The 24,725-nt window shown below is 48.3% G+C and overlaps 1 protein-coding gene across 4 annotated transcripts in view; it reads right to left on the reverse strand.

Annotated features, from left to right (window-relative positions):
• The window catches only part of ASIC1 (acid sensing ion channel subunit 1), a 132,450-nt gene that overhangs the window by 96,851 nt on the left and 10,874 nt on the right, over positions 1 to 24,725 (reverse strand). For 2 of the 4 annotated variants that reach the window (XM_067529526.1, XM_067529525.1), the window contains exon 2: positions 17,659 to 17,696. The gene's annotated coding sequence lies outside the window, so the exon portion shown is untranslated. Of the gene's footprint in view, positions 1 to 7,090; positions 7,257 to 17,658; positions 17,697 to 24,725 lie in introns of those variants that run through there. The other 2 variants (XM_067529527.1, XM_067529524.1) reach the window with 1 other exon arrangement.

Here is a 24,725-nt window from a genome sequence, read left to right on the forward strand (position 1 = left end):
TGTGTAGTCATTTACTCCAGTGCAAAGAGGATGTAAAATGCTACCGAATCAGAATGAACGTGCACATTGTACTTACAGCTGTACAAGGCATACAGTCTCAAACCCCTCTTTTTTCCTAGTTTTAAAAGTTCAATCATTTCCTAGTCAAGCAATTCCTCCTCCTCTCCCTCTGCTCCATTTTTCTTTAGTTCGCAGAGTTTTGCAAAAAAGTCACAAAGATTCCCTCCCCAGCTCCAAAACCTGATCCTCTGCCCTGACCGTAAGGATGACAACAGAGAAATAGGTGTATGCAGTCAGATATTTGTATGTACAAATCCCTGATTTGTACATGCAGTTGAACGCAAGTTAAGTACGCAATGGCACACATACTTTTACACTTGTAGTTGTGAAAATCTGCCCCTATAAAGTTCCATTTTTCATTCCGTGTGCATCAGAGTCTCCCTCCCTCAGAAATGATATATGCTTCCCCCATACAGGCACTAAAGATGTTAAAACCCTGAACATGCAGGTGAAAAGCTGTACATGCTGTGTTATGCAGTCTTCACCCTGTAGCTTTAAAACTTAGCATCAATAGCACCTGTCCTCTTCCTCAAGTCCCAAGCTCCTTTAGTGAGCTGGCAGCACAAAATGACCCACAGGCCAGATTAGCTGTTGTCCATCCCACATACTGTCTCATCCCAGGAGTTGTGGCTGTGTCAGGCCATCGCACAACTGTAACTGACCGATCTGGGGACAAGGCACGTGGGCTATATCCCTAGAATGTCAATCACAGAAATGGGACTGAGCAACAGACTGATGCACACTAAAGGGAATGAAAGTGGATTATCCTGCTAATGATGGATTCTTGTACGCAGAGGCTAGGACACAGGCCAGGTGTAGACACCCCACTGAAGAAGGTCTGGAGAAGTGATAGCCCAAATGTCCACATGAGCCCAAATGTGAAGGGAAGTGCTACATTCCCAGGATCCCAGTTCTGATTTTCACACATCTGTCCACATTTATTAAGTCCATTCAGAAATCTGGGATTTATTTCAGGACATATACTGGCAATGCAGCATCACAGAATGATGGCAATAAGTGAGTGCATGAGCCCCAACACCAGTATTCCTGGGGAGCTCATCTTGGGGCAACGGCTTTAGAGTGGGAGTTCAGACTCCACAGTTGTATTCGCAGCTCTGCCACACCTTTGCTGTGTGCTGTTAAGCAAGTCACCCTCTGTATGCCTCAGCTTGCCGGTCTGCTTCTTGTTTTGGAGCAGGAGAACCCAAGTTCTTGCCCCACTGCTGCCATGAACTTCCAGGGGCCACAGTGACAATGGGGATGTATTTCTCAGAGAGGAGCAGAGAGGCTAAATTCATTAATGCCTGGAAAGCACGTTGAGGCTGTCGGACAGAAGGTGCAACAGCTGGAGAAAATATCATAATAAATCTGAGACCAGCACAGTTGTCTGTCACTATGCTACTCCATGTGGCCTGTCAGAACTTCACAGGGACAGCAGGGATAGAAAGCAGACCCTCCTGCTTCAAAAGCACACACTCTTACCACATAAGCCAAAGGAGAATCCACCTTGATTGCTAGCAGTACAGGGCCTATGAAACACAGTTGAGCAGTTCTGATGCTAGCCATTAGAGGGCAGTGGTATGTAGGCACACACAGGTGCACGCGCACACACACACACACACACACACAGTGAGAGTGTATTATCTGTTAATACTGGCTATATCTACATTATGAATTATGGTGTGTTTCTTTGCTTGCATACACATACACACGCAAGCGCTCATCGAGCTAGTGCCAGTATAAGTAGCAGTGTAGCTGCAGCATGACAGGTAGTGGCAGGAGAGGCACAACTTAGCCATGCTATGTACCCACCGGTTTCAGGAGTGTGTGTACTTGGCACAACTAGACCTTGCCTCCATTCCTGCTACCTGTGCTACAGCAGCTACATTATTTATGCTCGTGCTGGCTTGATGAAAGCTAGTGCAAGTGTGTGTACATGAGCAAAGGAATCCCTTGCTCACAGCGTAGCTGTAGCCACTGGAAATACATATGAGCATCAAACAATCAGCACCACCATTAATAAGTCATTCTACAGTAAACAGAATCAATGTAGTGTGGCAAAAGCTTGCTGTAGTATCAAGGTTGCCTGACAGAGGCTAGGGGAGTGGAGGGGGGGCATCCCTGACTTTACTCCACTTGGTGAGTTTTCCTTCCCCAGGCCTCTGACTGTGGCTTTCCACTGCAGGGCCTCCCAGTGCCAGGAGGTTTTTAAGTGACATCCTTTGACCTTGTGGAGCTGAGGACAAGCTGACTGCAAGGGTCCCTGATGAATCCCGACAGGGCCACAGCTCTCATTGGAACAACAGGGTTCATGAATTCACCCACACAGGGCAAGTCATCATTCAAGACTTGCTGAAGGGGGCAGTGCATGATGGAACTGGGAGACAATGAAGCCAATGGGAAGAACAGATGGGCTTGAGATCTACCTGTCCTGGGAAACGGGTTCTGGCACCAACTTTCTAATGGTCAATAGCCTGAGACACCCTCACTCTAATAGCCAGAGCTGCTGAGCACGCTCAATTTCAGCTCATGGCACTTAGCACCTCGAAAAAACAAAGCCCAAGAAGTTGTTTCAACCTGGGCAACAACAAATCAAAGCCCCCCAATGAAAGGCCATTTGAAAATCTGGGTCTTAGCTACACAAGGTTCAGTAACATAGCTCAATGGGTTAGGGTCTTTGTTTTGACTTCAACACAGGAAACATAAAAGAGCACCCCTTACTGTCCCCCGGGAGCCCTGCTTTGTAGTCCTGGAGCATGCACTGGATTTATAATTTGACATGCTCCAACGAATGAGTTTGACATCCCTGACTCATGGCCCTTGGCTGATTCTGGTTGGAGATTGTTCTAATTACGCTTGATTAGGAAGTGACAACCCTCTCCCAGATGTGGACTTCCCTATTGTGGCACTGGCCTTTGCAATCTTCAGGCTCCATCACTGCAGGACACTCACTACAGATGGCTGCAGGTGAATGTCACTCAGAAACTTCAGGTGGTGCAGGGTCACCATTATGCTACAGGATCTGCACTGGCTTGCAGTTCTATTAGGGTGCAACTCAAGCGCTAGGGTCAGATTTATTAAGCCCTTTGCAGTTTGGGCACTGGGTATTTTGAGGCCCAAGGGCCAGATTTTCCTTCCTGACCTCTGGAAAACAGGAACAATTTGATTGTCTTCAATGGAGCTTAAGTGATGTGAACTGGGGAATCAGACCCGTTCTCTCTCCTTGCATTCTAATCCAGTGCATGGGAGCAGCCAGAACATACGCTGACAGTCATTAACTTCATCCATTGGACAGGTCCCTCAACTCTGGAAATTTGCTTCTCCTCATTGGCCTGACAAAGTCTGAGTTTGCTCAATATCCAGGCAGTTTGCAAGCCTTTGCTCAGGCTTTTCCTGGGGAGTCAGTTGAGGAGCAAGGGTCTCGGCTGCAGGTGGACTGGGGAGTTTAATTGTTTACAATACCACTTCATGCATGTCTTGCATCTTTCAACCAAGACTCTCATTGCCCTTGACAAGTTCCATGCGCCAGGGAAGCATCATCTCATTTTACAAACTGGCACACACTGATATCATGCAATTTACCCCAAAGGTCATATGGCAAGCCAGCATCAGAGCTGGGAACAGAACCCTGCTTCCCAATGCCTGCACTAACTAGAACCTGCTTTCTACACTGGAAAAACTTTATTCTTTAAGACAAGAAAAAATGAACACAACTCTATCCCAGCAACCGTTGAGATCAGCTGCTGAAATGCAGGAGCGTGCAGAAGAAAGATGCTATTGGGTGAGCTACAGGAATTGTGGAGTAAAGAAAAATCTATTTGGGGATGCAGAAGCATTAAAACTTTTATTGTATGAATCTTAGTATGTTCTTCACTGAAATGAGTGGATCCAGTGAAAAGATCTACAAACCAGGGCATATTCTAACTGATCTTGTTTGCATGTGAGAAACACCAGGATGCATGTAAGTATACCATTTCATACAGGCCATGTACCCATCCTGCACCTTCTCCCTCTGTAAAGTTTCTCTGAGCCAAGCCCCCAAAACCCTTTGGCTAAGTCTCTCAGCCAGGTGCTCATCTCACCCCCAAATTAGTAACTGTAACCCCCTGCTCTCCATCACACCCACAGTGCCCCCTTCAGTCCATTCAAAACTCAGCTACTAAGATCCTCTTCGTGCCTCTCGCTCTGACCACAATCACCCCCTTTACAAATTCCCCCACTCCTTCCCCTTTGCCACAACATCAGGCACAACCTCTCACCCTCACGCTCAGGGCCCTACCCAGCGCTGCCTGCCCCTCCTTTCGCCATCTACCGTTGTCTCTTACTGAACCCTCTCCCATGTTACCCCCTGACACCCATTCAATGCCTTGCCGAGCTGAGTTATAGGGCACTGCCCTCCCTCCTTCTGCAACTCCCTCCCCAAGACCCCCATCTTTCATGATGCCTACACAGAACTTGCAGCGAATAGCTGATGGATTGAGAGGGCTCGGGTATCCCGGAGATGTACTGACATTGCAGCTGTCCCTCTCTCCTCTACCCTTCACATGCCTCCGGTTTTTTCAGACTGTAAGGTCTTCAGGGCAGGGACCACACTGTGTTTGTCCACTACTCAATACAGTGGGGCACTAACTGGCCTCCTGGGGTGCAGCTTCAGTGGAGATAAAGGGCCAAGTGGGTCCTAGAAACTGATCTCCCCTCATACTCAGAGATGACCTCTCTGTCTAATTCCTGAGGCACATCACCGGGGCAAGCTTTCCCTTCCAAAGCCCATGCTGCACCTACAGTGTCAACAGAAGAGTCAGGCTCCAGGGTTGTAAATCAGAAAACTTTCATCAGTGCAAAAGTCACAAACTTACAAGAAAAATCATATTCTTCTGGGTCAGCTCCCTGGCTGCAGTAAATCTCTATTGCTCCAATGAGGTCATTGGGGCTATACTGATTTACACTATCTGAAGATTTGGCTCTTAATCTGGACATTTAAGATTTCAAAGCAGTTTTCAAACCACTCTTTTAGGTGTCTGGTGGAAGGTAGTATCACTTTTTACAGATGGCACAAGCCCTGCCTTTGCCTTTATCTTCCCCTGCTCCATTTTGCACAGGGAGCACGTTGCCTAGGCAGAGAGAGATGACAGTTACGTGCTGATAGCTGTCCCTAGAATAAGTTTTCTGATGAAAATTCAAAGGAGAATGCACCACTAGGATAAAATGTTTTCTCCTCTACTCTCTTGCTGGTTTTCCTGTCATTTATTTTTTACAAACGGGTTCATCCTCTGCTGTATTTTTACAGACAGTAAATTCACCAACAGTTGTAAGAGATAGAAGCTGAAGAATTTATGTATGTGTTGTTTCAGACATGTCTGTGCATGTGCAATGCATATGTGCCCTTACCCTCTGCTTATCTGTGTGGCATAGGCCCTATACTAGCAGCTAATAGAGAATCTTCTTCACATCAAGTGGTCAGTGCTTCTTCTTTTGGAGCAGGAGAACCCAAGTTCTTGCCCTACTGCTGCCATGAACTTCCAGGGCCACAGTGACAGCTGAACTTTGGCAGTGCTAAGGAGCCACGGGTCCTTCTGTCAGCCTTACCAGCCTCTGACTATCCTACAGACCTCACACACACAGTAAGGGGGACTTTAGTGACATGGGGCAGCTTTGCACAGCCCCTCAAAGCTATTTTTCCCTACTTAGGAAGGACGACAATTGGGGCTTTTCTCTAAAGGGAAGGAACAGCAGCCCCAGGGAAGTTGAGCTGCAAGGAGCGCTCTCTGCCCTGGAAAAGTCACATGCTTGCTGAGGAGGGGGAGGCGGGGGGAAGAATATGCTTCCAGAAGGGCATCCTCCTTCTGCAGAGAATGCAATCCCGGAGGAGAACAGCAGAGAAAGAAGTGGAGAGGTCTGGGCGTTCCCCTGCCACTACCCAGCAGAGGGAAGCAGGTCTAACTGGGCCAACATCTTCCCTGCACCTTCCCCCTGCTCTGTTGCCTTAAGACATCAGTCCTTATCTTTAAAGTGCTCCATGGCCTGGACCCAAGACAGCTAAAAGATTATCTGAAGCTCCAAGATTAAGACTGTGATCAACAACTACCCTCCTCTGGCATTCTGGAGCTCTCAGCAATAAGATTAAAGCTCATCTGTGCAGGTGACAGACCCTCTCTGGGGGGATGGTCAGAGACTGTGGAATGAACTCCCCCAAGAACTAAGGACTGTCACAAACCTCACCCTCTTCTGCTCCAAGTGCAAGGCACATTTCTTTGACCCAACCTTCTCTACTATAAACACATAGCAACAGGTGTAATCCTATTTTTTAAAAAGGACACACACTGCCAAAACAAGACATTCCACTGCAGACGCTGTTTCCTCCGGGGAGAGGATGAAAGAACAAGCTCCACGTGACAGATGTGTAGTCACAGGGCTTAATAAACTACTGGAAGGTGCTCAGATACTACGGTGATGAGCACAGTATAAGAAACCTACACAGAATGGAACAGAATAGAATTCTCCTCAGACTCTCGCTGCTGCAGGCATGCAGAGCGGATCCAATTAACAGGAAAAGAGTAATCAAGAAAAGGTGTTAATGTGCAAAACGGTGATTAGGGCTCTTAGCACTGTTCTTAGGAAGTGTGTGTGCGAGTGCACTTGTCAGGGAGAGGGGGGCATGAGGCAAGGGTGAAGGTTTCTGCCTAAAAGCGTGTGAAGGAAGGAGGGAGGCTTCCATGAGCATATCGTTACAATTCCTTCATCCCACAGCATTGAGGCAACTCCCCTCGCACTGGCCCTTGGTTCCATTCCTCACTGCCCTACTGAGGTGACACCTCTCTGGCCATTTAGGCAATTTAGGGACTGAGTGGTGACCCATGTCACTTCATCTCTGAGCTCTGTATCTACACGGTCTCTGATGGGAGTGGTAGAGGCCTATCACCCTTCCTGACTCCAGCATATACACTGCTATGTCCAGTCTCTTTCAAGGAGATTTCTCCCTTAATAGAAGCTCAGTGAACAAACAGAAAAACAGTCTTAACTCAGTCCTTACTTTTAGGTTTCAGCTCCACTCTTCTTAAGAGCCCGTGGCAGCTTCCCAGCTCTGCTCCCTCTCTGGGACTGCAACCTCAGAGCTGTCTCTCTCCCTAAGCGCTTAGCCCTTTGCTCCAGGTGACCCACTACAGGCATTAGCTCCACTCCAGGGCAGCCTTCCCTCCCCAAGCACAGCATATCCCAATCAATTCCTCCTCATCTGGCCCATCAGCAGCCCTTTATAGGCCCAGATGTGGCCCAGGCCCTCTTTAATTGGCTGGATTGGACTCACATGCTCTGGTTCAGGGGCTCTGGGTCTAGACTATCCATAGGGATCAGCTACCCTCAGCAGGTCCACCAACAGCAATTCCAGGCTCAGAGCAGAACAGTCAATGGACTCCCTAGAAAGAGAGGGCTGAGGTCCAAGTGTTTTTACTTATTTATTATGTGCCATGCAGGTTCCTAGGTGGCTGAGGCAGCAGTATCTGGACACCCCAGGGAAATGACTGATGAACACAGGAGAGCTGAGTAGCTGATACCACCTCCTCAGCTAGTGGGGAACCTACATAGCGCATAATAAATAAGCTCAGCTCAGGGGAATGGCAAAGAGCACAAGTAGGGGGCCTCAGGGGAAGGGGGAGCGTGGAGGAGAGGAGGATACGTATCTATCCTCCCATCCACCCAGGCCCCTGGGCAATTGCCTCCCGTGTCCCACCATCAGCAAGCCTGACGCTGAGACAAGGCCCTCATATACATAAGCTGTCTGCTGGGGCCCAGCACAATTCCTCCATAGGCAGACTGAAGCCTCCCAGACCACCACTCCCCACCTTTATGGGGGCTGGGATCTGTCACAGAAGAGGAAGGTCTCAGACCAGCACCTTCATCCTAGCAGAACTCTGTGTGGGGTGGGGCAGTCCTTCCCACTAGTGTCCCAGAAGGGCTGCAATGAGGTAGCAGCAGTGAGGTGCCCTCCCTCCCACAAAACCCTTTGCTAGGATGGTATCAGCAGGGATGCCCCAAAGCAGTTGGTCTGAGCTATTGTCTCAGGCTCTCTGCAGACTCAAGCAGATGTCACTGCATCACTGACACCCAAATCACGTTTACAGGGTTTCCTTCCCAACCATGAGAGCTAGAGACAGATTTTTTTAAAGGAATGCTTAGCGGTGTCACCATCATGTGATTCAAGGAGCCAGGATCCTACGCACATGCCCATAGTGACTATGTCCTAACATGACGTAGCTTAACAGTTATTGACCTGAAGAGCTCCTCCAATGCAGATCCTAAACTAGCTCCTCAGTGCTCACTCCAAACTGCTCCCCGGGTATTCACGCTGAAGTGTTCCTCTCTGTGTGCACAGTCTAAAAAAATCATCCTAGTGTTCATTTCAAACCACGCCCTAGGTACTTGCCCAAAACGGCTCTTGTCCTAGTGTCCTGGGGAACATCACAAAGTGCTCCTCCTGGAACGCTCATGCAAAAGTCCTCCCTGAGAGTCACAGTAAACATCTGCAGGTGCTCATTTTCCTGGACCTCACCCTAAAGAGCTTGTCAGTTGCTCATATTACACCACTCCACACTAAAGAACTCCTCCTAACCAATTTGGTAGGAGTGCAACCTATGCTTCATGCCATATCCTCATCCTGTACCACAGCTGGATGCTCACTCAACTACTCCTAAGTGCTTTCCTGCAATTGCGCTCCAGTAGCGCCAGATGAATGCAATCTGGGGCAGAAAGCACTTCCTCACAAGGAGACTTGTCTGTCCCTGCTCTCACATCATGGCCCTGTCCTGCTTGCTGTAGGAGTGCCAAGGGCCATTCATACAAAAGCCATCTGCTGGAGGCCCCACCACCACTCATCTGTGACCCAGCCAGTACACACCTCTCAGGGTGACTGTATCATGCTGTCTGAAGACTCAGGCAGACACTGCTGCATCTGCTACGCTCAAATCATGTCTTCAGCAATGAGGGATAGAAACTTAACTTGAAAAGGAAGAAAGCTGAGATGCTAACCTTACAATATGACTCCAGCCACTGAGGCCCTATACATGTCCCTACTATGTCCACTCGCCTAACAAGCTCTTCCCACCCTGATCCAGCCCTTTGCCCCACTCCTCATTCTCTTAACAAGCTCACATCCCGCTGTAGCCTCACGCCTCATTCCCCTACTGGGCTGAAAATTTGATCTCTGTTTTTCCAAAACAAAAGTATAAACATTTCCAGCAAATGCACTTAATATAAGCTTGATTGCCAACGGTTGTTCTCATCATCCTCAATAATTAGCAATTGTTCAAAGTGGAACAGTCCTCCTCTCTGTTGCAACATGGCCCCTGGGACACAGACTGCAAAGAGGAGACATTATCTATGTTGAAATATTGGCAACACGCTCATGGGCAAAAACTGTCTCAAGAGACCCAGGAGACCTGGCTGAGTCCTCGACAGATTCCACCCATGCTGGGAAGCCTCTCTCATTCCTGGAACTAGAGAAGCCAAGAGAGTCCTTGTAAGGGAGATGCTATAGAGGTGTTGAAGCAAACCTCGTATTTTTTCCTGCCCAAGAATTCTCCCATTGGTTTACTACCCCAGGGCCAATCTGCCAGTGAGAGCAGTAGTAGGTGCTAATGCAGAGCAGATATGCACAACATGGGGCTGTACACACTGGTAACCTATCTGCACTTGATCTCCCAGAGCTGGGTTTTTGGGGTTTTTTTCGGATAAATCTCCCAGTCTAGTGTACTGAAGGCCAAGAGGGCTGTGGTAGGCTCACGCTTACCCAAGAGTAACATGATAGTTCAGCATGTTCCCCCATAAGAATGTAAGAGCTGCAAATATTTAATACTGTCACTCCTTTAGCTTGGGAGTAGCGTCCCCTGCTTTTAGCACTGGAGGCGAAGGGTTAAATCAGCTGTGAAATGTAGGCTGTCACCTAGGCAGAGGAGTGCTCACCCCCCATCTAATAGCCAAGAATGAGATACCATTGCAGAATGGCTTGGTGTACAGGTACCACTTTCCCCTAGGATGAGATGTTCTGCTTTCAATAAGCAGAAGCTAAGGGAACTTGCTGAGTCTGACTGAAGAAACATGATCCCAGTTTTCTTTCAATCTCCTGTTTAAACAAACAGCACTAGAGTTTGCCATGGGGGAAAAAAAAGTTTCAATTTCCAGAGAGGTTGGGATGTGAACTGGGTCTTCCGAGGGGTCACAGCTCAGCACTGATGGGTAAGAGACCAGGCAAACTGTCCAAATGCTATGCCAACATCCAAGAAAATATTTCCTAGAGGAAGTACTGGCAGGGACACTGTCCGTGCAGGGAAGGTCTGGCTCACTCAGTTGCAGTCAGCATGCATTAGGGTCAAGAGACAGAGAGAAAAATGAAAGAGAAAAAGGAGAACAGAGAACAAGGAGCAATTGAGGGAACAAGAAAGAGAAAGACAAAGAAAGAATGATCAAAATACAGAGGGAAAGGGAAAAAAAAAATAAGAGCACTAGCAAGAGCCAGGAAATCAGAAAGAAGAGAGAGGATCTGAGAAAATGCAAGGACAGAAAAAGAAAGCTTGCAAGGAGGGAAGTGTGAGATGCAATAGAGAGAAAGGAAGAGACAGAGTGAGCTTGAACAGAAGAGATGACAGAGAAGATTGAAAGAGGAAGTGGCAAAAAGAAAAAGAGGAATGGGTTGCTTCCATCCAGCAGAGATGACAATCTGCCAGCGGTGATTGGCGCCATCCACAGACATATAAATTATCTGGGTACCTGAAGTACCTGCCTCATGGGCAGCTTGCACCACGCATGCCACCGCCCCATTACTTCTGGGTCTCAGGAGTCATACACTCAGGAGCTACAGATCTCCCTCTCTGCAGCTCAGTGACTGGCCCAGGCAGAGCACAAAGCAGATCATGGGTCATATGCCTATTGTCTATGTAAAAAGGACAAGACAACTGGGGAGCTGGGATTTAGATTAAATCTCAGGAAAAACATCCTTAACTGTAAGAACAGTAGGACAATGGCACATACTGCCTCGGGAGGTTGTGGAAGCTCCGTCACTGGAGGTTTTCAAAAGGGAGGCTGGACAGACATCTGTCTTGGATGGTTTAAACACAACAAATCCTGCATCTTGGCAGGGGGTTAGACTAGCTGACCTTTGCAGTCCCTTCTAACCTTACGATTCTTACCCCTCACATCCATCCCCCCACCCCCAATCTCCATGCCACCCTTTTAAAACACTCTGATCAGTCAAATTGAAGGGGATTATCCCCAGAATAATGAGAGGCTGGTGGGAACATAACTCCAGTTTGGGGGCTGTGCTTGTACCTCCCTGCATAAAGCAGCAAGCTCACCTGTGCTGCTTCCATGCCATTGCAGACGGTGAAGCAGCAACCCCTTCTTCCAACCCACCCGATCATCTGAACCTCTCCTGAGATTTAGCTGCTTCTAGGGAGAGGAACTCCCAAATGTGCTTCCTTCCTGGGGAACATTGCAAAGCTAAGCAGCCTGGTGAGGGATCGCTAATCAAAGTTAAAGTGCAGGATTCCTCCTGGTGAGTCTCCAGAGAGCTGGCACAAAGTGTGTATGCCTAGTGCCCTAGTGCGCATATAATCTCTGCAGGTCCTGTGTTTGGAGTCTCCATGCATTGCAGGACCCTAGGAACAACAATTGAGCTACACCATAACATTGCACCAGATGATTATGTTGCAGCTATACCTGGCACTTGTATTGTCTAACCATTAAGGAGTCAGTGCACCACTCACACCACCGATAGGCCCGGAGCTTTAGAGTTATCCATTGGGTGCTCAATCCTGCATGCCCTCAATTCCTAATGAAGCCCTTTGGAGCTGGGTCAGGCCCTTGGTTAGTTCCCTTGTATTAAAGGAAAAACATTAGAACAGGAAAACCAAGTTATTTTGGGCAGACAGCAGGTGGCAGCACAAACAGCATAGCACTACATTACAGGAACGCATCCAGTACACAACGCAACCTAATGCTCTTTTTCCCTGGTCAATATAGCTCACCTCCTGAATATGAGGACAATACAGGCTGTTGTCCCCTGCTGCAGTGCCCAAATCCCTAGGTATTAGGTGCCACACCAGGCATAATCAATGAAAAAGAGCCAGCTGTGTGGTTCAGGAGTCTGTTGTGTTAGAAGCCAGCAGTCTGATAAAGGGTTGCCTGCAGGTGTCCCGGGCCTCTCCACCCTATCATGCACAGGCTCCCAATCGGTCTCTGTGGCCCATTCACTCCTTTGCCTCCCTGCTGAGATGGCCAGCAAGGGTAACAATTGTCAGGGATGCCACTGCCAGCAAATGGCTGAGATCTTCCAATTTGTTCCATCTGTGGGGCCACCAAAGAAGCAGCAGAGGGTGACAGGTTTTACAGCCTGGCTCTCCCTCTCCCACCAGTGGAAATCAGGGGTCACTCCACTGACATTACACTGGGCTGAGAGGACAATCCATCCCCTTAGTTCTATAAACCTGAGCTGGATTCAGTCGGTTGCCCCAATGCTGGAAGGCTCAATGTCCTGTTACCCAACTCTTCGATCCATTCACTCTGCCCTTTTCACACTCAGCTAATGCTCTGCTTCCTGCCTTAAGGGGTAGTTCTTCAGGATGCCACATATCCTGTTTTTAAAATGGGTCCATCTCAAATTTGGGGGGGATTCTCCTGGAAGCCTCAACAGCAACTCCACATATCTCCAGGGTTTCTGTGACTCTGTCATAACACACTGGGGCATGGAGACATCCATGCGGCATCATCACAGCACTGGGTCATGGGGGTGTGATGGTGCAACAGCCAGGCAGAGGGAGCCACCATCTCAGGGAACAACTTTTCTGAGCAGCCCATAAACCATGCACTCCCCCACCCTCATTTCCTTAGACTAGGCAGCCCCCGCTTGCAAATTGCTTCTTTATCTGGAACCACAGTTGTATCAAAGGCAATTTAATTCGTATTGGTCTATTAAGTACTGCAGTTGCTGGAGATGCTTTGGTGGTGCCGTGCAATGCAGCTCTGTAATTCTTTAGGAGCTAGTAAAAGCTCACATTTTTTATGAGGCTGTTTTTCCACCCTAACGGTCTAAGACACTTTCTTAGGCATTCCCATAAACTGTGTGACCCCTGTGGCTGCACAAGACTGAAGATGGAGGGTCACTTAAATGCCAGCTATTCAGCACACAGCACAGAGACGTCATTGTTCACTGCTAGAATATTTTGAGTCTTTACAGCAATGGGGGTTGCAAATGGCAGCAATGGCTGGTCAAGTTTGGGCTTTAAGATGCACTGACTGTTACTTTTGATGCCAGAAAACAAGTGAAATCACCTACGCTCACGTAGTTGTCAGGAAGCAAAAATTGAAGTCTGTCTCAGTCATGTGTCCAGTCCCTCCCTAGTGTGGAAGTGACAGGAGTGACACCAGGGATGACGATGGCCCATACTGGCCTCATCTACACTAGAAATCTCACTTGTTTGTGACCAACTTGGTTGCGTGGCATAGGCTGAAGCACAGAAGATTCAGCATGCTGCTTACATTATGTTCAGGTCAGCTGGGGTGCTGCCCTGCAACAGCACTGGCACTTTGCTAGATGGACTCAGCTGTAATACACTCTAGTACCTTTCATACGATTCAGGGTGCAGCTTCCAGGAGCACATTCTGGGAGACTGTTAAAAGCCACCTAAGGGAATAATTTCCATAGCCCTTGGGAAACTCCCATAATTCCATAGGGTAGCCCATATCGGATTTTGTGTCAGTTAGAGAGAGGGAACACCACTCAGCTGTGGGGAACCCTGGGAAGGAAACAGAGCATTGAGCTTCTCCAGCCCTGGAGAGAGGACTATCAGACTGCAGAGCCCCACCCCACCAAAGGAGGGTGCAGAACCTCTCAGTTGAAGGGGAAAAGAACTGAGACTTACCCTGGACACTGATATGCTCAGGGCTCCTCTGAAGTAAGACAGGACCCTACCCTGAAGAGCATGGCTTACAGGTTTTTCCTTTACCTTCCTTTTGTTTAACCCCTTTTGCAGACTATGGCCTGTTTGGTGGCATCATGGGGACCCTGAGAGAAGATGAGACAGTCAAACAGCCCTGGCCAGAAGGTGACTGCCAGCAAGACACCCGCTCAGTACCCACTGGTGGGAGTGGAGTACTTGGACTCACATGTATGCATTCCCTCTGTAGCCTAAAAGAGGTGTCCTAGTGAGGACAGATTTGTGACACTATGTCAGTGCAAATAGGACACATCCATCACCTGTTTCTAAAATCAACAACATGAGAGTCTTGCTGGATCCCCAACTCCTATGAGCTTCTGAGGCAGCAGCGGTTGTCAAGTGCATTTTTCCTCTGTGCTTGGCAAGGGGTTGTGTTTTTTCCTTTCAGAGGCAGGACTCTGTCGTGACCATTTGCCAGGTGACATGTGGAAACGTACACCTTTAGAGATTGCACGTGGTGCGGAAACCTCTTTTAGGGCTTGTCTACACTTAAAATGCTAAAGTGGCATAGCTATACCACTGTAGTGTTTCAATGGGGACGCTACCCATACCAACGGGAGGGGTTCTCCACATGGTATAGGTAATCTACGTCCCTGAGAGGGGGTTGATCGGTCGACAGAAGAATTATTTTAAGTCCCTGTGTAGACAGTGCTAGGTTAAGTATACTTACCACCACCACTCAGGGGTATAGATTTGTCACACCCCTGACCAGTATAATTAAACCAACCTAATTTTCTAATGTAGACCAGGGTTTTATACTGCTGTCTGTCACCAAAGTAACTGAGCATAACACATTGGCCTGCTTATTATGGACTGGATTGCGGAACCCTTACTCATGCATGTAAGCCCACTAACTTCAATGGGCTGACTTCTGCAAGTAAGTGCTCATCAACATCAGTATGAGTTGCAGAACTAGGCCCTAGCTGTGGTCTCATGCAGACAGCACAGCACGTTATCCCAGAGTACAGGTGAGCTGCACCAGCTATCAATTCATTTTCAGGTGAAGCTCAAGATGTTGGTTCTGACATTTGAAGCCCCAGTCTTTGTTGCTAGCTATCGGAGACACGCCTCTTGCCCTATATAGGACCATGGCAGAAGGTTATCAAGAGCTCAGATAGATCAATGGCCCTGCTGGTGTGAACAGGAGGCAGCTGGTGGCAGAAAGTTCTGGCCACTGCTTGGCTTTGAACTTGCTTGGGCTCCAAAGCCTGGACCTTGGGATTTTCAAGAAATGCTGCCAGAGAAGGGAGCAGTCAGGAAAAGCGCTAGAGAACTGAAGGGCAAAGGAGAATCTCGCCATGGAGATTTTTAATCATCTTGTAGAATTTAGTAGACAATCCGATCCCTTTCCTATAGTGCCATAAATGGGTTTAGATCTACAGAAAGGATTTACTAGACACTGAAAACCTAGAGTTTTAGAGCAGTTGACTGTAGCTCCTTATTGATTTAATCTCTATTAAATTAAATGGTGGGGGGGACTGAGCACCAGGCTGGGCTACTCGGGGGTGGGCAATATTGCTTGGAGTTAGGATGCAATAATAAGTAGCTACAAGAAAGTCAGTTGTGGTGGGACCTGTTTGTGGCCTGACTGACAACACTGACTGGCTGGGCACATTGTCAGTATAAATAATCACCAGAAATATAGCAAGCACTGCCATGGCAAACAGTGTCAGATCAGAGAGCTTCTGCCTGTATCCACCCAGCCCTATACATACCCTTAGTTGTAGGATGTGGCTGTAAGGATTTGTAAATGCTAAGAGCTTGATCCAAAGCCTGAAGTCAATGGGTGTATTTCCAGTTAGTTGAATGGGCCTGAGACAGGCCCTAACTGTGCACACGCTTGGGGAGCTTCACAGGTGCAGTTTCCAACAAGCTCTGGCTGCTGCAGGATAACACTAGAACTTAGCATTTCTAACTTCAGACATGTAACACTTGCAGTACATGGGCACAGGCTCTGTAACAGCATGAGGCACACAACCCTGCTGTATCCGAGCTGCAGAGCTAGCTCAGCTGTCCTATATCTGTCTTTGGAGTTGGTGCTCTGGGGTGGGTACTCTGATCCCACCACTGCTGGGTGTGTGCTCCATAGCATTAATGAACAGTTTTTTGAGTGTACACACTCTCTAGCCCCGCCTGTCACCATTTACTACCTATCCATCACCCATTTTGGGATGCTCCTTCCCCTAGGTCTCTGCTTTGCAGTACATGTTCTAGAGCCTCTCATGTAGTCTTTTCAAGGTTCAGGTTCCCCTTTATGCCATCCCTTTTTCAGGTGTACACCCAGCACCCCTGCTTTGAGGAGGCCTGCTCCATCTCCCCCCTGGCATTTTAAGTAGTGCTATCAGTGTCAATTAAAACTGAGAAAAAAAACAGGCCCCCTCATGCTAGGGCTGAGTGACATGTGAAACTTCTCATCTAAGGATGTTTCCTGCTAATGGGTTGCAAATTGCTTCAATCAGCTCTGATCTTACAGATTGCTCATCTGAAATTGCTGTAAGGAACCCATTCCAGGGGCCAAGTGTGCTTCCTAGCTTGGGGAAAGAACCAGCAGCATGGAAGCAATAGTAAATTGTATGCAAATAAGGTACTGACATAGGCCTCACTGGGGCTTTATACACATTCCTTCAGCACCAGCCAGTGGCTGCTTGTGGACGCACACGTTCACGCTCTTGCTGCGGTACTGGGCTTGGATATCGGTTACAGATTACAGAGCCAATTGCTGTGACAGCTGCATAATTCCACAGTAAATGTAACAAAGCAGCACTGGTGGACTGAGAGAACAGCATCCCCATTTAATCAGCTGAAGGCACTTTTCAAATCTCACACTGTGGGTACCATGGGACAGTCCTGCTAAGAGGGCAGGAGGTGAAGATTTGGGTTTTTTGTTGCATCACATTGCCTTCCTGCTTGCCTCCTACTGCATAACAGTAGCAGTCCCATGAACTTCTGGATAGGGCAGAATAGGGCACTGGGTCCAGGCAGAGTAGAAGGGCTGTAATTAACCCCCTGCCTTAGGCATGTAAGGCAAGAGGTACTTGAATAGGGCTAAAGGTCAGTGGTTTCATGGGTCTATTGCTTTCTATTCAATAGGCAGGTGAGCACAGCAGCCTTGACACATAGGTGATTTTGTACCTAAATGGCTGATGAGTAGAAATAATTAGACTAGCTAACTAGATTTAATTATTGTTGGCAAGTGGAGACAGTCAGAAGGTGCAAGAGTGCAGGAGGGAGGCAGAGATGAAGAACTTGTTTGTACTTACAAACCACTTGATGGGCACCCTGAACATGCAGTGTCTGTACCATGTCTCTCAACCACCCTGCTGTTCTGGATGCACTGCTCATAATAGTTGGTTGCAATACCTAGGACAAGGTCTTGAGCTCAGGCTTGGCTGAACTGGTGCCATCTACAGTGCTTTCTTCCCAACGTGGCTGGGTACCACATGGACTGGAGCAGTAGTTCCCTTAATGCTATCCCACAATGCAATGGCTTATGTTTGTACCCAGAAGCCAGTGCCCAGGAGAGTTTTACCTCCCATAACAGACTCTACATAAAGTGTATCTGCTGCACATTTCAGGGGTTAGGAGATGGGGCCTTGTTAAACCTCCCCTGACTTACCATTTCACATGGGCTGCTGGGCACAGATCTCCCCGAATCTGAAACAACAAAGAGGAAATGCAGCCAAGCAACAATTTACAGCAAAAGTCCAGACCATTTACCTGTATTGACTCCAATGAAGAAACTGCCATTCTTGATATTGCTCTGATGTTATATAAAAAAATACTGCTAGCAATGTGATTCCCTACCCACGTGACATATCTCATGATACGTTCACTCAGCTTTGGTTCTAACCAGCCCTGGCTGCCCCCCCTCCAAATCACCTTCCTCCCCAGAGAAAGGGAAAGATACAACAGGGAAAGGGGACAAGTGCATACCACACAGGTTACAGCAGCTCTTGAAACAGGGGAAGGCAGTAGCTGTAATGGTTAGAGCAGGAGTCTGGCTACCAGGACTTCGGAATGAGAACATTATGAATTATCTGTTGGAGCCAGAGCAGATGCACCTTGTTGAGACTAATGAGGCTATTGGTGGAGACATTTCTTGCAATTGCTGATTCCGGCTCAGGTGGGGTGTTTGTTATGATCTCAGTCAGACTGAGCCTTCGCAAGCCTCATATGACGTGTATTCACACTTGCTATTATTTTTTTTAAAAAGTGGTGCCTGACCACTTTGAGTCCTGGATTTCGGGGCATTTCTTTTCAATCTAAATATTAAATGGGGGAATCAATTCTGTAATTAAAGCTTTAAGGTTCTTTTTAAAATGTAAAAACATCTTAGGGAATCAGCAAGGTTCACATGGCCATAAGCACAACAGATCAAATTCACTGAGGTCACTAGAGCTGGAGGGCTGACTTTTAATATTATTTGTATTATGGTTGCACTTACCTACTCCCACTCAAATCATGGACCCATTGTGTTAGGTGCTGTACATGCACAAAGAAATGGACCTGCTCTGTAGAGCTTACAATTCAGCTAAACAAGATATTAACAACAACTGAGGCAGAAAAAGTTTGAGTGATTTTGTCACACAGGGAATCTGTGGCAGAGCCAGGTGATCTGCATTCAATTCCTGAGTCCCAGGCCAGTACCTTAAAAGCAAGGGAGGCCTTGTGGTTACCTTTAATTTTTAATATTTGAATGTGGTAGGACTAACAGTGGGATGAGCGCTTCCCACAAACAAATGGGGAAACAGTCCCTGCCTCAAAGGCCATATGCTTCATCTGACTTTTTTGGTAAGGGAAAGGAGAGTACTGTACAAGGAAAGTAATCAGCATGAGTGGTACACAACCTTGTAAACCTATTAAATTGCCTTCCCAGCACAATTCATCCTTTGTGCATGTCTTCCACATCAATTCTCGTCTTCTTATGAAACTGACTCCACTTGGGCTGACAGCAGCACAATTGCTAACCATTGAGATTTTATTGTGAATCTTGCAATATTTGTTTAGGGGTTTTGTTTGTTTTTATTTTTTTTAAAAAGGTTCACATGATTTTTCTCTGATTTCTGTTTTCAGACTCTCAGTTTTGCCCTTATCAAAAATGGCCACCATCTCCCACGGCACAGAGTGTCCTCAGCAAGATGGTCGCTATTTCCCTACGATCTTTTCAGGTGAAAGTGAGGCTCCTTCCTCACGAATACTCAGGCCACACTCTAGATCCTCTCTCCACAGGGGCCCCTCGCACCTCCTTGATATCCAGGTGCAGTAACCAGTCATTTGCCTCAGTCAGTCAGCACTCACTAGTACCTACTTAGCTCTTTCCCAGCAGAATCTGCACCTGCTAATGGGGCAGAGGGATGACGCTGCCAGACTGTTCCACTCACCTGTGGTCATAGCACATCATTTCTTCTCCCTGACTGGATAATTTCATGTAGTTTTCAAGATGGTCACACAATTGCTTCTAGTATGAATACTCGTGCAAACGTATTCATATGATTATTTGTGCAACAAGGCTTAGTTGAGGTTGGTCCTGCTTTGAGCATGGGGTTGGACTACATGACCTTCTGAGGTCCCTTCCAACCCTAATCTTCTATGATTCTAAGGCTTCCCTTATACAAATATTCATGAAGAGCAAATAAGAGTTGCTAGTATCAGATTGAACATGTGCATTGTATTCAAACAAATTACTGCAGCTACCATCACTTGCCCCAGATCTCCATATTAACAAGGAAAGGAATGTTCTGGCTGCACACTGAGCCCAATCAGCAAAAAATCCCCAAACAAGTTACTTCTCCAAAGCAGAAGCTTTTAAAGCCTGAATATTCCCCCTCAGGAGCTCCGCACGCTGGGGAGACCAGATGGAAATTAGGTTCTTGATGGGAGAAACATTAAGGTATTAATTCAGCTGTCAGGTTGCATCTAAAAGAATCATGGCCAGGATTTGGAAGTAGTAACAAAAGCTGCAGTGGGGGCTGGCTGGCTGGGGGTCTCAGAAGAACATTTCAGTGGCTTACGTGCAATACGGGTTCAGCAGCCCAAATCTTGAGTTTGATCAGTCCCCAAAATTCAGACAAAAGCACCTGCCCCAGCCACTCTGGCCTTCTAAAGGAATCTGAACTCCAGAGTCAGATCCCTATTTTGCAGGTAGCCAGAGTGTGATCAACAGCCTAGACAAGTACCATGTCTAGGTGGGAGGGAAAGAATAGGAATGGAAACCTGAATGTCACTGTTGAGTACTGCCTTCCAGATCAGACCCACTAAATCTGGAACTATTCAGTGTGCCGGTTCAATTGTGTGGCTCCCCTCTATCTGAAATCTCCTTCTGCCACCAGAACTTAGGCTTCAGAAATGTTGACAAACCTGGGCCATGAGGCTGGAATGACACATAGGGTGCCTGAATATGGGCTCCCTTTGGAACAGGTTTTCTTGGTTTTAGCCTCAGTCCAGGAAGGGAAGACAGAAAACTATTGATGGGCCCAAATGACCATATTGACAGTGTGGACATGCCCCTAGAATCGGGGAGCAGCATCTGGGTTTTCCCCTCTCTGGGTCCTCCTCAGAGGGGGACTACCCCTCCCGGCTACCTCTCACCAGGAGCAGTCTTGTGCTCTTCTCAGGGCAAGCAGTCTAAGCGCTGGGCCCTCAGGCCGGGCTGGCAGGTGAGCAAGCCGCTCTCTGGAACGGCATGGCGGGGAAGGCTTTCTCACAAAGGATAGGGAAGGGGGAGGGGGACGCAGGCCCACCCGTCTCCACTGCGTCCCAGCCCAGGGCCCTGTCAGTGGCAACAGCGGTTGCCACGGGGTCGGCGGGGCTCCAGCCACAACACGCCACCCGGGTTGCCCCTGACTCAGCCGCTAACGTGCGGCAATCCCGGGGCTTCTTCCTCCCCAAAACCCCCAGTACCTGCCTCCTCTGGGTCGCTGAGGTGTGGTAGGCCTGCTAGGCCCTCCTCATCCACAGGCGGCAGCTCGGGCAGCTCAATGGGCTCATCTTCGGAGGGCAGCTCTTCCAGGTCCTGCGGTCCCCGGGCAGGGCTGGTAGGTTCTTGGGGTCCCAGGCTCTGTACTGCTCTGGCAGGTCCGCTTCCGGCTCCCAGGCCCCGGGTGTCTCAGGGGGGTTCTCCTCAGGCTCGTCGTCAGTGGGGAGCCCCGATGGGTCTTTTTCCGGCTCCCAGGCCGTGGGGGTCTCTGGTGGGCCCTCCTCCAAGTCCCAGGCCGTGGGGTTCCTGGGGGAGGTCTCTGCCGATCCCTAGGCTGGGGTTAAGGCCGGCCACTCCCTTTTAGCACGGCTCCCCGGCCCGGCCTTAGCTAGGAACTCAGGAGGAGCCGCATCCTTCCCCTTCGGCCGTCTTCCTTCAACTGAGCTGACCGGCCTGGCTCTTAAAGGCCTAGCTCCGCCCCCCTGCTTCTGGTCAGGTGGGGCCATTGGGCCTTTAAAGGTCTAGACCCGCCCACCTGCTTCCAGGCTTCCCCTGCGGGAGGCCTCTGTCAGCCAGGGTGGGTCTGGCTCCCTCTCTGGGTCCTCCTCAGAGGGGGACCACCCCTCCCGGCTACAGACAGATTCAGAGTGCCTCAGCATACCAGAAGTTGGGGGAGCCTGAACCATGAGTTCTGATTCTGGCCCATTTGACAGAAATTAAGAGGAATGGGCATGTGAAATCCCTAGGGAATTGATAAATGGACATTGGCTTGTTCCTTCCCCAGCATTCCTGACCTGAGCAACTGTCAAAAATGCCTGTTTTATTAATTCCAGTGCAGAAGAGTTTGGGTAGAGATGGGACACAGTCCAAATGGTTAACGCACCTGTTATTGCTTTATTATACACTATTATTTAATATCCGTGCTCCAGCAGGGGCTGGAAATCCCTTTATAGCTTGTGTAAATATTTTATACTTGTTACTGTAAATAGAAAAGCTTAAGAACAGGCCCAGAGGAGGGGATGAGGAGTTGGGCTCTGGGATTGCAGCATAAAGAGCACAGCGAGTGGATACAGATAATTCTATTGGACTGTATCAGCTGCCAGTGCTCCCCACAACCAGAATGGAAAGAGGTTTCAGTTGTTCTTTCCTGCCAACATGCAAAAGAGAAGCAGATGAGGATGCAGGAGGAAGAGCAACTTGATATCTAGACCACTGTGGAGCTTAGCCAAGAGCTATACACAGTTTCTATACCACTATAAACCAGTAAACGGATCTAACTGAAGTGGTACAGCCCCATAGAGTGAACACATCGAGTCAGTGTAAAGATGCTTATATTAGTAGAGCTTATTCCTCTAAATTTAGGGGATGGGGTATAAATGCCTTTATATGGGTGTAACTGCGACATCCTATGGGGTTGTACCATCGTAACTATTAGTTTCTATACTGAGAGCACTACAGACACGGTGCATAAAAGCCCTTTGGGATACAGAGGATTTAATTTCATCATCACCTGTTCAAGTTTAGGCCAGACCAATAGCAATTGAAAGCCATTCCTGCCCAGTGCCACGGCAATGGCCCTTGTGTGAGACAAGATGGGTGGGTCTCAGTCTAGCACCAGGTAAGACAGGTGCCCACATCACAAAAAGAGCCACTAACAAAATTCCATTTCCCCTTGTTAACAATTGCAGCAGGGGCATCCCAGGCAGGTCTTAGGTGCATTGATAGGCTTGTGTGAAGGGCAAGCTTGTTCGGTTGCTACCCATAGTGCTCCCAGGTCATGGATAAAGCCAGGCCTTCAAATTCTGGGGTGATCAAGCCAGCAGTACCTGCCACCAGAACTAACATTTAACTTTAAAAGACAGCTACTCCAAGAGCATGAGGTGCCTAAAGAGCAAACACCTCCAGCATTCCCAGGGAGCGGAACACAGCTGATGGAGCTGTCATTTGCAGCATCTCCTCCCAGAAAGGAAGAATGGCATCTCCAAAGGGAATGCTACCCCTGCCCTGTGAATCCAGAGCAGGGAAATACAGTATCCTACATAAGGTACCACCCCTCACATCTGAGACACAGTTTGCAGCTGATTTTTGGCTTCGCACATGAATGTGATTTCGGGGCATGAAGAGAAGGGAAAAACCTCGTAACAAACAGAAACAAAACAACAGGCCCAAGGGCCCTATTATGCATATGTTTGCAAAGTGGAGCAGGCTGCGATGCCGCTGGGGTCTTTAGCATATTAAAAACAGGCTCCAGAGCCTGTAAATAAGGGAAAGGATTTGCAAGTTTGCAGGATAGCATGGTGGGGCGGTGAAATCCTGTAAATGAGATCAAATCCCTTGGCTGAGGCTCCATCTAATTCTTCCTCCATCCCAAGTTCCTTCCTTTCAGCTGAAACTCCCCTAGGGTTTCCACAGCTGGGAAGAGGCTGCAGATCCCACACCAAGGAAAATGGAATGGGAATCAGATGGGATGGAGTGAGCAGCTTTCAGTGGCTTAAATCACAATAATAATTCTAAGTGCTTTAAGGTAGCTTTTCTGTGAGGATCTCAAATCCTCAAAATACAAATTCAACCTCCCCAGGGGAGCAGGTGAGGGATTTATCAAAATATAGGAATTGCTTCATCCACTTCTGAATGCAGCTTCCCCTGGGGTGGGATTTCACAGCTGTCAGCAGTGCACAGTAACATGCCCCAGCAGTTTGGGACAGGATGTGGAGAAGAGCGCACTTGAATGAACTAGAGGAGGGATTTAAGGTAGGCAGAATGCATTGGAATCTGACCTGGTTAATATCCCTTTAACATTATGGAGAGATGCCCGAGGCTCTAAGGGATGTCTAAACTGCATTTTAAAGCCCACAGCAGCAAGTCTCAAAGCCCAGGTCTGCACACGGACTCTGGCTCGTGCTAGGGCACTAAAAACAGCTGTGTAGAAACTCTGACTGGGGGTGGGGCTCTGGAGCCCCAAGCTCCAGCCCAAGCCACCTCTACATAGCTGCTTTTAGCACTCTAGTACAAGCCCTGCAAGCCCGAGTCTATAGACTTGTGCCCCAAGACTCAGAGCCACGTTTTAAACCACAGCAAAGACACACTCCCGGTGACCGCAGTGTTTGGGGACGTGGGGGGCACTGAGGTCAGCACGAAGTCAGAGGGGAGAGCACCTCCTACCAAGTGGCCTACATTTCTTCCTGCAGCACCCAGACAAAGTTCCTAAACTGTCTTCAGTCCAACCGTGTCCTGATCTGGGTCAGAGTTCTAATGGGATCACAAAGCAGAGCTTCAACCTAAGCCAGTAGCACAGAAGACAAGTTCCTCTAATTCAGTTTTTCCTCTAAATTAACACAATTTTAGCAAGCGCTACTAAAACCCACAATGCCACACAAATTCTAGTGTATTCTCTTTGAGGAGGCTGTTAGCTCTACACAGCCCCAGCCATGTGTTGTAATGCAGCCTTCCCTGAGGCTGTAAATCAGAAACAAATGGGGTGAAATGCAAAGTTCCTGCAGAGCCATTGCAGCTGGTCACACTTGCAGCCTGAATTCAGAGACTGCTGGGTCCCACTGCCCCAATAACCAGCCCCTGCTGGAGCTCGTCTCCAAACTAGGCCAGCATTCCATTTCCAGTAACAGTTCCACAGGAGCCATCCCTCTCTTTGGCCTCAACAGGGTGCACATTAAAGATCCTCATTCCAGTGCATTCCTCACCCCCAACCCCATTACAGTGTTTGGTGCCAATCAGGCACAGGTAGGTTAGGGAGTCCCCAATTGTTTGAA

The sequence above is a fragment of the Emydura macquarii genome, unplaced genomic scaffold (genome assembly GCF_026122565.2).
Source record: "Emydura macquarii macquarii isolate MOO-44397 ecotype Brisbane River unplaced genomic scaffold, CSIRO-AGI_Emac_v2 contig_2994, whole genome shotgun sequence".
NCBI lineage: Eukaryota > Metazoa > Chordata > Testudines > Chelidae > Emydura > Emydura macquarii.